General features: G+C 43.6%; 1 pseudogene; it reads left to right on the top strand.

The window, feature by feature from the left end:
* Positions 7363-8722, top strand: LOC102172633 (annotated as a pseudogene).

Genomic DNA, 14551 nt, shown 5'->3' with positions numbered 1-14551 from the left:
CCAACCTAGACAGCATATTAAAAAACAGAGACACTACTTTGCCAACAAAGGTCCATCTAGTCAAAGCTATGGCTTTTCCAGTAGTCATGTATGGATGTAAGAGTTGGACTATAAAGAACGCTGAACACTGAAGAATTGATGCTTTTGAACTGTGGTGTTGGAGAAGACTCTTAAGAGTCCTTTGGACAGCAAAGAGATTCATCCTAAAGGAAATCAGTCCTGAATATTCATTGGAAGGACTGAGGCTGAAACTGAAACTCCATTCCTTTAGCTACCTGATGCAAAGAACTGACTCATTAGAAAAGACCCTGAAGCTGGGAAAGATTGAAGGTAGGAGGAGAAGGGGACGACAGAGGATGAGATAGTTGGATGTCATCACAGACTCGATGGACATGAGTTTAGGTAAACTCCGGGAGTTGGTGATGGACAGGGATGCCTGACGTGCTGCAGTCCATGGGGTCCCAAAGAGTCAGACATGACTAAGCAACTGAAGTGACTGACTGATTGACCTGCAAACAACAGCTATTCGACAAGTAAAGGGGCTCATTACTGTACATGGCCACTAGAACCTTCAAATAGGTCTTCCCTGGTGGTTCAGTGGTAAAGAATCCACCTGCCCATGCAAGAGACACCGGTTTGATCCCTGATCCAAGAAGATCTCATATGCAAAAGAGCAACTAACCCCATTTGCCACAGCTATTGAGCCTGTGCTCTAGAGCCCAGAAGTTGCAAATACTGAAGCCCTCGTGCCCTAGAGCCTGTGCTTTGCAACAAGAGTCATCTCAATGAGGAGCCTGCCCACTGCAATAAAGAGTAGCCCCCACTCTCTGCAACCAGGGAAAAGCCCACACAGCAATGAAGACCCAGCACAGCCAAAAATAAAAAATTAATAAATAAAATTAAAAAAGAGAGAGAGAGATTAGTAGTTACCTTGGGCTGGGGTGTATGGCGGGGGTGGTTATAGCTAAAGAGTATTGGATTTCTTCCTGAGATGATGAAAACTTTCTAAAATTGACTGTGATGATAGTTGCGTACACTTGTCAATATACTGACAATCACTGAACTATACACTTGCAATGGGTGTAGTGCATGGTATGTGAATCATATCTCAATAAAACTTTAAAATTTTGTGCAAAGGAAAGAAACCAGTTAATTTCAAAAGAGGTTAGCTAAGCTTACCTTTTTTTTTTTTTTTTCGAGAATGTTTGGGACTTTCCCTGGTGGTCCAGTGGCTAAGACTCCAAGATCCCAAGGCCTGGGTTTTATCCCTGGTCAGAGAACTAGATCCCGCATGCCGCAATGAAGAGCCTGCATGCCACAACTAAGAGATTCCACAGGCCTCAGTGAAGATCCCGAGTGCTGCAACCAAAACCCATCGCAGCCAGAGAAATAGATATATAAGTAAGTCAATACTTTTTAAAAGAGAATGTTTGGCTATAAAGTAATTATTACTTTTCAGTGGGGAAAAAACCACACATACACATATTACGCCTCATTAACATCTAGTATAGTAGAAATTTGTAGTAAAACTTCAGATCTTTTTGTGTTGTGTGCTAAGTCACTACAGTCATGTCTAACTCTTTGTGACCCAATGAATGGTAGCCCGCCAAGCTCCTCTGTTCATGGGATTCTCCAGGCAAGAATACTGGAGTGGGTTGCTATTCCCTCCCCAGGGAATTTTCCCAATGCATGATCGATCTCGAGTTTCTTATGTCTCATGCATTGGCAGGCGGGAAGTGCCATCTAGTGCCATCTGGGAAGATCTGTTTGGATAATGTTAAATACTCATGTAGGAAACTTATTTTTTAATGGCAGCTAAAACTTCTCTTACCTACACTAGTGATTTGCACTGGAGTTAATATTCTTTGTGACTGGAGAAACCACAAAAAAAGATTGTGCTAATAAGTTAAGCAAAATGCACACTCCCAGGGCGGGGGAAAATAGCATTCTCTACTCAAAAGAGCACTGTCGACTATTATTGGGCCACTATATGTACATTTTACAAGCAAGCTAATGTACCATGAGCTGTAGGTATAATTTTTAGGCAAGGTCCCCTGGGATCTAAAAATAATTGTAAGAGCTACTTTGGAATAAAAAGACTGGAAAAGATTGCTCTGTAGTAAAAATTTATGCTTTCACTTTTTCTTTACAAAAATATCACCAAAGACATTTGCATATTCATATCTCCATATTTTTCTAACCCAAAGGACAGCATTCTGTGCACCAATCTGTACCTTCTTTTTTTTCTCATTGAACAATATATCCTGGGATCACTGCATAGAGGTAGATAGGTATCTTAAGCAGCTTGGACTGCCACAACAAAGGCACCTCCCTGGTAGTCCGTTAGCTAAGACTCTATGCTCCCACTGCAGGGGGCCTGAGTTTGATCCCTGGTCAGGGAACTAGATCCCACATGCCACAACTAAGAGTTCACTTATGGCAACTAAAGATTCTGCATGCTGCAAAGAAGATCGAAGATCCTGTGTGCTGCAGCTAAGACCCAATGCAGCCAAATAAATAAATATTTTTAAAATACTATAGACTGGGCAGTTTATACAACAGAAATTAAGTTTCTCACAGTTGTAAAGGCTGGGAGTTCAAGGTCAAGACACTAGCATGATGAGTTTCTGGTAAGAGCTTTCTTCCTGGCTAACAGAAGGCTACCTGATCACTGCGTCCTCACATGGCAAGCAGAGTAAGCCCTTTAGTACCTCTTCTCAAAAGGCACTAATCCCATAATAAGGGCCACACCCTCATGACCTCATTTAAACCTAATTACCAAAACGCTCCATCTCACTGGGAGTAGGGCTTCAACATAGGAATTTTGAGGGAAGGAACACAATTTAGATCATAGCAGTGGAGATTGTTCTCACTGCTTTTTATAACTGTATAGTACTCCATTTTCATAGAGGCAATATTCAACCAGTCATTATTAATAGATATTTTCATTGTTTACAGATAGTGCTGCAATAAACTTCATGTTTGTATGTCATTTCATAGTTTTACCTGTGACTCTCCAGGTGGCACTAGTGGTAAAGAACCCAGTTGCAGGAGACACAAAAGACACAGGTTCGATCCCTCTATCAGAAAGATCCCCTGGAGGAGGGCATAGCAACTGATTCCAGTATTCTTGCCTGAGAATCCCACGGACAGAGAAGCCTGTCTAGCTATAGTCCATAGGATCGCAAAGAGCTAGATACAACTGAAGCAACTTAGCAAGCATGCACTCTGTGATACCCACATTGTAGACAGACGCTTTACCATCTGAGCCACCAGGAAAGTCCTGATAGATTCCTAGGATTGCTAAATCTAAGAGCAAATGCATATTTAATTTTGTTAGATATTGCCAAGTTGATACCCATTAAGATTATATCACTTTGCTTTTCGTGAGTAACGGGGGAGCCTCACTTTCTATATCTCACCATCAGAGTATGCTGTCAACTTCTGGATTTTGCCAATCTGATAGGGGAGAAATATTATCTCAGGGTAATTTTAACAAGCACTTCCCTTATTAACAAGCATTTCCTTCAATCTTATGAAATAGTCTGAGCATCTTTGCCATTTGCATTTTTTTCTACTATGTTTGTATATTTTTCTTATTTTAAAAATCAGGAACACTTCATATATTAGAAGTATTAACCTTCTGTGATGCAAGCTATAATACCTTTTCCCCATTTGTCAATGTCTTTTGAAAATGTATGGTTCTCTCTCTGTGTGTCTCTTTATTTCTCTAATTTATCTCCCACAAAGCATGTTTATGTCTTTTCAGTGAAAGTTATCAGTTTTTTTCTTCTACTTCTTCTGATTTGTGAAATTATGAATGTTTACCCCACTCCCAGGCAACAAAGAAATGCTCTCAGATTTTCTTCTAGTATTTGTGTTTTCATTTTCCATACTTAGATCTGTTATTCATTTACCATTTATTCCAGCTTATCAAAAGAATGAATCTCATGTTACTTTTTTCCAAATGGTCTCAATACCATTTGTTAAAAGTTTTTTCCCCACTGATTTGGAATACAACCTTTTCTTGTATGCCAAATTTCCTTTTGCACCTAGGTCTATTTCTGGATTTCTATTCAGTGCTAGTTGTCTGTCTGTTCATGTGTCACTTCTATGTGTTTTAATTATAACATTTAGTTATAACATTTTAATGTCTTCGAGGGCTCGACTCAGCTTTTCTCTTAAGGAATTTTACTAGCAATTTTTGCTTGTTTATTCTTTCCTTTTGGAAGAATTATCTTTGCATAATAAATTTGTTCAACCCTACAAAATAAACAATCAAAACCCAATGATAATTTCCACTGAGATCATGACTAGTAAGTACATCACTTACTTGACAGAGAATTGACAACTTTACAAACTGAATCTTCCAATCCAAAAGCGAGATGGATCTATTTGTTCCAGTCCCCTTTTGTGTCTTTCATCGATTTTACTCATAGAGGTTTGGCACATGTCTTTTAGATCTACAGTAGATACTTTATTTTACTTTTGCTATTTTAAATGTATCTTCTCTTTCATTATATCTTCTGATTGCTTAGCATATACATGAAGGCTACTGATTTCTACATGTTATTGTTTGTGATAGTTTTTCCTTCAATCCTTTGGGTGTCCCAACTAAACAATTGTCTACAAAGAGAGATAGGGCTTTTGTTTGTTTGTTGCTGCGAAACATTAATGTTTCCATTTGGTCTAAGGCTTAAGAGAAGATTCCAGGGTGGTTAAAGAGCTGCCTAGTGGCTATAGATACAGGATCAGGCTGAAGCTCTGATGTCAGGTGGGGAGCAGAGAGACTCCTCAAAGGCTGCTGGGCTCTGGTGACTCCTGGTCCTTCTGGAAGTTAAGATTTTTCAAGAGATACTCTCCCAGCCCAGACTAGGGCTGGACAGCCTGCAGAAATTAGTCAAGTAGTGGTCCAACTTCTTGATGATGAGCTTCACTTGTTCATCCAGGAAATGGTTCTCTAGGAGGTCACAGAGATAGGGTGGGGGAATGTATGGACCAAGCCCAAGGCAGGCAAATCCCCACAAGCCTAGCTCAAGTTCTTCTCCAGGGCCATAGAGTCTTCCATGGTGTCCAGGGTTTTACACCTTTCATCTTGAGACAGCTTTTGCAGGTCCTGAAGGGGGTGTAGTCATTGTGCTGATTTTCCCTCTTCAAGAGGCATGAGGTACTCTGGTGCTTCTTCTGGTCAACACTCGGAAGAAGGATCTTCTACCTTCTAGAGCCACATCCTTGTGGTCAGAATAGAAGCCCAGAAAGAAGTGGGTATAGGAGGCCAGCAGATGCAGGCTGACCAGGCCATTGAAATGGCCTCCATCTCAGTAGAATAATCCTGATGAATCTTGGAGCTCCTGGTTGGTGGGCAATAAGGGGCTAACCTCAGGGTTGGTTGGTTCCAGAGGCAGGGAATGGCCAAGAAGGTGGTCTAGGACTTGTTGCTGGAGAGGAGGTTGCAGGGTGGTCACAGTATGGGGCCCTAGGTCTGTTCCTTCCAAACGCTGTTGAAACAAGAGACAGATGGATGGGACCACTGGCCACGCTGCTAAATAGAGATCATTTTATCTCTTTCTTTTCAATATTATATTTCTTATCTAATATGCTTGCCCTTGTATAATTTGTGTTGACTAATACAGCCAAAATGATGTTAAACCATAATAGAGATAGTAACACTGTTTCTAATTTAAATATTTCTACACTAATAAGATAAGATGCTAAATACTGGGTTCAGTTCAGTTCAGTTCAGTCGCTCAGTCATGTCCGACTCTTTGCAACCCCATGAATTGCAGCATGCCAGGCCTCCCAGTCCATCACCAACTCCCGGAGTTCACTCGGACTCACATCCATCGAGTCGGTGATGCCAGCCAGCCATCTCATCCTCTGTCACCCCCTTCTCCTCCTGCCCCCAATCCCTCCCAGCATCAGAGTCTTTTCCAATGAGTCAACTCTTCGCATGAGGTGGCCAAAGTTCTGGAGTTTCAGCTTTAGCATCATTTCTTCCAAAGAACACCCAGGACTAATCTCCTTTAGAATGGACCGGTTGAATCTCCTTGCAGTCCAAGGGACTCTCAGAAGTCTTCTTCAACACCACAGTTCAAAAGCGTCAATTCTTTGGCACTCAGCTTTCTTCACAGTCCAACTCTCACATCCATACATGACCACTGGAAAAACCAGAGCCTTGACTAGACGGACCTTTGTTGACAAAACAATGTCTCTGCTTTTTAATATGCTATCTAGGTTGCTCATAACTTTCCTTCCAAAGAGTAAGCGTCTTCTAATTTCATGGCTGCAATCACCATCTGCGGTGATTTTGGAGCCCCCCAAAATAAAGTCTGACACTGTTTCCACTGTTTCCCCATCTATTTTCCAGGAAGTGATGGGACCAGATGCCATGATCTTAGTTTTCTTAATGTTGAGCTTTAAGCCAACTTTTTCACTCTCCTCTTTCACTTTCATCAAGAGGCTTTTTAGTTCCTCTTCACTTTCTGCCATAAGGGTGGTGTCATCTGCATATCTGAGGTTATTGATGCTTCTCCTGGCCATCTTGATTCCATCTTGTGCTTCTTCCAGCCCAGCGTTTCTCATGATGTACTCTACATAGAAGTTAAATAAGCAGTACTTAATAAATACTGGGCAGTTGTATATAAAATCAAGTTTGAATTGTGTCAAGTGCCTTTTTTACTTTATCTTGTGGGTTCCCCTGAAAACAGACAAAGGAGTCTGTGCAAAAAGCTTTTGGGGAGGGCAATCCCAGGGGAAGAGAGTGAGGAATAAGAGTAAGTGAAACTGATGGACTTCCTTGGTTGTCCAGTGGTTAAGAATCTGCCTGCCAGTTCAGGGGACATAGGTTTGATCCCTGGCTCGAGAAAATTCCATATGCCCCCAGACAACTAAGCCTGTGAGTCATGACTACTGAAGCCCCCACTCTCTAGAACCCAAGCTCTGGAAGAAGAGAAGCCACCACAATGAGAAGCTACTCTGCAACACAGGGTAGCCCCTGCTCACTGTAACCAGAGAGAGCCTTCATGCAGCAACAAAGATCCAGCACAGCCAAAAATAAATACTTTTAAGTTTAAATATTTACCTGTAGTTTATTTTGGTTTTATAAATAGACAATCTTATCCATAAACAAGAGGATTTAAAAAATTTTTTTTAATTTTAATTGAAAGCTAATTACTTTACAATATTGCGGTGGTTTTTGCCATACATTGACATGAATCAGCCATGGGTGTACATGTGTTCCCCATCCTGACCCTCCCTCCCACCTCCCTCCCCATCCCATCCCTCAGGGTCATCCCAGTGCACTGGCCCTGAGCGCCCTGTCTCATGCATTGAAGCTGGACTGGCAATCTATTTCACATATGATATGGGAAGGCAGGTGAAGTCTTCATTCATAAGGACAAGGGCTTTGGCTTTATCCGCTTGGAAACACGAACCCTAGCGGAGATTGCCAAAGTAGAACTGGACAACATGCCACTCCGTGGAAAGCAGCTGCGTGTGCGCTTTGCCTGCCACAGTGCATCCCTTACAGTCTGAAACCTTCCTCAGTATGTGTCCAGTGAACTGCTGGAGGAGGCCTTTTCTGTGTTCGGCCAGGTGGAGAGGGCTGTAGTCATTGTGGATGAGCGAGGCAGGCCCTCAGGAAAAGGCACTGTTGAATTCTCAGGGAAGACAGCTGCTTGGAAAGCTCTGGACAGATGCAGTGAAGGCTCCTTCCTGCTAACCACATTTCCTCGACCTGTGACTGTGGAGCCCATGGACCAGTTAGATGATGAAGAGGGACTCCCAGAGAAGCTGGTTATAAAGAATCAGCAATTTCACAAACAGCGAGAACAGCCACCCAGATTCGCACAGCCTGGCTCCTTTGAGTATGAGTAGGCCAGGTGCTGGAAGGCACTTATTGAGATGGAAAAGCAGCAGCAGGACCAAGTGGACCGAGACATCAAGGAAGCTCGTGAGAAGCTTGAGATGGAGATGGAGGCTGCTCGCCATGAGCACCAGGTCATGCTAATAAGGCAGGATTGGATGAGGCGTCAAGAAGAACTTCGGAGGATGGAAGAGCTGCACAATCAAGTGCAAAAACGAAAGCAGCTGGAGCTCAGGCAGGAGGAGGAGCGCAGGCGCCGTGAGGAAGAGATGCGGCGGCAACAAGAAGAAACGATGCGACCACAGCAGGAAGGATTCAAGGGAACCTTCCCTGATGCGAGAGAGCAAGAGATACAGATGGGTCAGATGGCTATGGGAGGTGCTATGGGCATAAGCAACAGAGGCACCATGCCCCCTGCTCCTGCGCCAGCTGGTACCCCAGCTCCTCCAGGACCAGCCACTATGATGCCAGGTGGAACCTTAGGACTGACCCCACCAACACCTGAATGCTTTGGCCAAGCTGCTACAATGGAAAAAATTGGGGCATTTAGTGGAACCCCTCCTGCGCTCAACTGTGCAGCTCCTGGAGCTGAATTTGCTCCAAACAAACGTCGCCGATACTAATAAAATTGCAGTGTCTAGTTTCCCAAAACCCTTAAAAGAAAGACCCTTTTTGGACTTAGCCGAATTCTACTCTGGAAAAGTGTTAGGGATTCCTCCCAATAGTTTAGGTCTTCCCTGCCTGTAGTACTCTAGGGAGTATGTTGGAGGCAGAGGGTAAGGGAGGGGTGATATTTAACAAATCAGTTCTATGTGGTATATCCTTTCACTAATCAATTCTGTGTGATGCATTCCTAAAATCTCAGGTGATTGTTGAGTTCCTGCGAGGGCCAGGGAGCCATGGCAAAATGGATCCAGTTAGAGCCCCCATCAATCTTAATCATTCCACTCTTTGTCCACCCTGTTCTATTTGCTTTCTTATTCTTACACCCACCCCCCACCCCAGTCGGTAAAGAGTCGGCCTGCAATGATGGAGACCTGGGTTTGATTCCTGGGTCAGGAAGATCCCCTGGAGAAGGAAATGGCAACCTATTCCAGTATTCTTGCCTGAAGAATCTCATAGACAGAGGAGCGTGGCAGGCTACAGTCCATGGGGTCACAAGAGTTGGACATGACTTAGTGCACTGTCTGTCTCAATATACATGTTTCAATGCTTTTCTCTCAAATCATCCCACCCTCGCCTTCTCCCACAGAGTCCAAAAGTCTGTTCTTTATTACATCTGTGTCTCTTTTGCTGTCTCACACATAGGTCATCATTACCATCTTTCTAAATTCCATATATATGCGTTAATATAACTTTTTGTTCTCACATACTGGCTAGAACTGCCATTGCTGTTGTTGTTTAGTTGCTAAGTCATGTCCAACTCTTTGTGATGGACGTATCCTGCCAGGCTCCTCCATGGGATTTCCCAGGTAAGAATACTGCAGTGGGTTGCCATTTCCTTTTCCAGGGAAAACAATAATTTTTTAAAAGAAGAGTAAGTGAAACAGAGAAAGAGGGACAGCTAGTACACGGATGCATTAACAAATTGGTCACCATTATTCCCTTGAAAAGGGAATGGCTACCCATTCCAGTATACTTGCCTGGAAAATCCCATGGACAGAGGAGCCTGGCAGGTGACAGTCCATGGGATAACAAAGAGTCAGACACAACAAACATTTTCACTTTTACTTTCATAGGTAACTAATGCTTGATTCTGTGGGACCAGCTGAGAAGCCATATGAAATGTGCTTCAGAACCATTTACCAGGTAAAGAAAGAGAGAAGCTTGTATCCACTGGCTTTTATTCCCCATTGACCAAGATACCTCACACTTCAGGGCTGCACATACATGAATGCTGAGAAGGTTTCTGCAGCTATCCCATGGCACTATGTCACAAAAACCCTGTAGCAGACAATAATATTTATTATCTCACAGTTTCTGTGGGTCAGGGAGCAGGAGTAATTTAGCTGGGTTGTTCTGGTTCAGTATCTCTCGCATGGTTTCAGTCAGGATAGCCACAGACCCTGCAATCACTTGAAGTCTTAATAAGGGTTGGAAGATTCACTTTCAAGATGACTCATTCATGGCTGTTGACAGGAAGCCTTGGTTCCTTATCACATGTGCCTCTCGATTGGTTGTTTATGTGTCTGCTCACAAGATGGCCACTAACTTCCCTGAGAACAAGTGATCCACAAGGGGAGAACAATTAAGCTCCACCTCTTGAAGCAAAAATATGAATGAATCTGAGGACATATTTTAAAGTCTGCACATGCCACTAACTTCGCTGAGAACAAGTGATCCTCAAGGGGAGAAAAATTAAGCTCACCTTCTAAAGCAAAAATATTAACAAATCTGTGGATATATTTTAAAGTCCGCACACCATCATAATATAGGCCAATTAGATTAGGACTATCTGGGGACTTCCCTGGTGGTTCAGTGACTAAGACTCTGAGCTCCAATGTGGGGGTTGGGGGGTTGGAGGAGTTGGGGGGCAGAGGCGGTTCAATCTCTGGTCAGGGAGTTAGATTACACATACTGCAACTAAGAGTTTGAATGCTGCAACAAAAGACCTGTATTATTTCAACTAAGACCTGGTTAGTTGCAAAAAAAAGATTAAGATTATCTGAACATCCTGAAGTGCACCACCTTGGTCCATCACGTCAATAACTTCATATTTATTGGATGAAGTGGCAAGTATGTTGGTGCGTTGGTAAAAGACACACTCTCCAGAGAATGGGAGATAAATCCTAGGAAGATTCTGGGGGCCCATCACATCAATAAAACGTCTAGTGATCTGTTGAGAAGGCAGCACAAAACTTGGTAGCTCCTTTGGGTTCTGGAGATAGTATGTCTCATCCTGGGGAAACCTGCCCTGACCTGTTTATTTTATCACATGGAGGACTGACAAATTTGAGTGGGGCCCAGAACAAGAAAGGGCTCTGCAAGTAACTGGTTTACGTGACATTACAAGCAACTCTGCCATGTGAGCCACATAATAAAGAAGATTGTGAAAGTAGAGATTTCTATAGTGAAAAAAAGATCTATAAGGGATATAATATGGCAAACCCAAGACAACTGTATGCCACTGAATAAACAGTTCCTGGCATGTTCCTGTATCACCATAGAGATGCAACATGTGACTGTGTGACATCACATGACCAAGTGGCCTACCGTGAGCTTGGTTTCTAGAAGACTTACTAAGTTGCAAGGTTGAGTGAGCCCAGCAGCAATCCTTTACAAAACTGAAGTATTGGGACTTCCCTGGTGGTCCAGTGGTTAAGAATCCACCTTCCAAAGCAAGGGACACAGGTTTGATCCCTGGTCAGGAAACTGAGATTCCACATGCCAAGGGGAGACCAAGCTCGTGCTCTGCAACTACTCAGCCCGCACGACACAGCTTAGAGAGAAGCCTGCGGGCTGCAACAAAGATCACGCGAGCCGCACGTAAGACCCAAAACAACCAAAAATAAATAAATGTTTTTAAAAATTGAAGTATAGCATAGCATGGAGGGGCCAAAGACAAAGTAATCTGCACATGCAAGTGGTCTGAAACACCATGTCATTATCCAGTGCTGCGCTCATGCCTCCTCCTGAGTTTGTTTGCAGGGTGGTGAGACTGAAGTCCAGGACTGACTCTGGGGTGAACTGTCTGAATACCCCAGTGCAAACCAAAAATGGGCTGCTGATACTGTACACTTTCACTCAGGAGTGATCCTCAAAGAGGACTGAAGGGAAACCCTCCCAAGGGTCAGACTTTTGGGTGGTATATCTGGTCCTCTACTTTGTGTGGAAAGACAAATGGCCCAAGATGAAAATGCATACAGATTTAAAGGCAGTGGCACATTAGATCAAGGACCTGCTTGGAAGATTGTGAACAGGAGATATATGCGGGTATGTAGATCAACAGCCTGGAAACTTTTTCTGTAAATGGTTAAAGAAAGTATTTTAGACTTACTGGCCATATGGTTACTGTTGGCCACTATTCACTCTGCTGTTATACAAAAGCAGCCATAGGGACGCTATGTAAATACATGAGCATGGTTTTGTTCCCATATGCCTTTTAAAAAAATGTATTTATTTATTTGGTTGCACCAGGTCTTGGTTTCGGCATGCAGGAATTTAGCACGCAGGATTTTTTTTTTTAATTGAGCATGCAAATTCTTAGTTGTGGCATGTGGAATCTAGTTCCCTGACCAGGAATCAAACCTGGGCCACCTGCATTGGGGGTGCAGAGTCTTAGCCACTGGACCACCAGGTAAATCCCCTCATAAACCTTTATTTACAAAACAGGCAGTAGGTGGCTTTGGTCTGTGAGCTTTAGTTTGCTAACTCCTGGTACTGATGAACCTAAGGAAGGGGGCAAAGAATGCGAATGTCTTTGTACCACATTTCAGTATCTACTCCCAGAAGAGCCATCAGACAGAACACTTAAATCAGTGGATGTCAGCGAACCTCTGTTTTCACCCATTCCCATGCTGGCACAATCAGCTCAGGGTTGGAATAGTCATTGTGGAAGGATTGGTAGCTATCAGTTCAGTTCAGTTCAGTCGCCCAGTCGTGTTCAACTTTTTGTGACCCCTTGAATCGCAGCACGCCAGGCCTCCCTGTCCATCACCAACTCCCAGAGTTCACTCAGAGTCGCGTCCATCGAGTCAGTGATGCCATCCAGCCATCTCATCCTCTGTCGTCCCCTTCTCCTCCTGCCCCCAATCCCTCCCAGCATCAAAGTCTTCTCCAATGAGTCAACTCTTCCCATGAGGTGGCCAAAGTACTGGAGTTTCAGCTTTAGCATCATTCCTTCCAAAGAAATCCCCGGGTTGATCTTCTTTAGAATGGACTGGTTGGATCTCCTTGCAGTCCAAGGGACTCTCAAGAGTCTTCTTCAACACCACAGTTCAAAAGCATCAATTCTTCGACACTCAGCCTTCTTCACAGTCCAACTCTCACATCCATACATGACCACTGGAAAAACCAGAGCCTTGACTAGACGGACCTTAGTCAGCAAAGTAATGTCTCTGCTTTTGAATAAGCTATCTAGGTTGGTCATAACTTTCCTTCCAAGGAGTAAGCGTCTTTTAATTTCATGGCTGCAATCACCATCTGCAGTGATTTTGGAGCCAAAAAAAAAAAAAAAAGTCTGACACTGTTTCCACTGTTTCCCCATCTATTTCCCATGGAGTGATGGGACCGGATGCCATGATCTTCGTTTTCTGAATGTTGAACTTTAAGCCAACTTTTTCACTCTCCTCTTTTACTTTCATCAAGAGGCTTTTTAGTTCCTCTTCACTTTCTGCCCTAAGGGTGGTGTCATCTGCATATCTGAGGTTATTGATATTTCTCCCGGCAATCTTGATTCCAGCTTGTGCTTCTTCCAGCCCAGCATTTCTCATGATGTACTCTGCATAGAAGTTAAATAAGCAGGGTGACAATATACAGCCTTGACGTACTCCTTTTCCTGTTTGGAACCAGTCTGTAGTTCCGTGTCCAGTTCTAACTGTTGCTTCCTGGCCTGCATACAGATTTCTCAAGAGGCAGGTTAGGTGGTCTGGTATCCCCATCTCTTTCAGAATTTTCCACAGTTTATTGGTGGCTATGAATGAGCCTAAAAGCATGAGCTCGCATCCACCATAGCTTACTGCTATGCACTGCCCTATCAACCAGCAGCAGAGGCCTATGCTGGGTCCCTGAGACAGCACCATTCCTCAAGGAGACCAATCAGCCACTTGGACCCAAGCTGACCATTGGACCCCTCTGGAAGGTGCATTGCTTCATCTTGACAGGAATTAACATTTGTTCCAGATTACAGTCTTGCTTTTCTGCCTGCAGTGCCTTCAGAAGCACCCTATCTGATGACTTAAGAGTGACCTGCCAGTAGGCAATTCTGCATAACATCCCCTCTTCACCTCTGACCAAGAAACCTAACTTATAGCAAGGGAGGTATGGAAATCAGTATGTGACAGTGGGACCCACTAATCTCATATAACACATACTACAGCACTCAGAAGTTTCTGGACCCCTAAAATGATAGAATAGCATTTTGAAGATATAGCTGAGGTACTAGCTGAGAGATGATACCAGACAGGAATGTGTAATTGTCTTCCAGGATGCAGTATATACCCTAAATCAATGTTCATTATATAGTACTGTGTCCACAGCAGACAGACTACAGGAGTTTGGAAACCAAGAGATGTAAGTAGCAGTGGTCTCACCTACCATCACTCTCATTGGCCCATTTAAGGAATGTAAGTTTCCCACCCCCTCAATTTTTTTTTTAAATTTTCATTTATTTTTAGCTGTCCTGGCTCTTTGTTGCTGCATGGGCTTTTTTCTAGCTGCAGAGAGCAAGAACTACTCCCTAGTTCTGGTGTGCAGGCTGCTCATTGCAGTGGCCTCTTATTGCAGAGGACGAGCTCTAGAGCTTGCAGTCTTCAGTAGTTGTAGTTCCCAGGCTCTACAGCACAGGCTCAGTAGCTGTCACTCATGGGCTTAGTTGCTCTGTGGCCTGTGGGATCTTTCCAGACCAAGGAGTGAATCCTTGCTTCTTGCATTGGCAACCAGATTCTTTACCACTGAGCCACCAGGGAAGCCCCACATCCCCTCAGTTTTCAGTCCCAGAGATCTGGTTTCCAGAGGGAATTGCTTCCA

This window comes from Capra hircus, chromosome 11 (genome assembly GCF_001704415.2).
Source record: "Capra hircus breed San Clemente chromosome 11, ASM170441v1, whole genome shotgun sequence".
In the NCBI taxonomy this organism is placed as follows: Eukaryota; Metazoa; Chordata; class Mammalia; order Artiodactyla; family Bovidae; genus Capra; species Capra hircus.
This window is presented reverse-complemented; position numbering and strand designations above follow the sequence as displayed.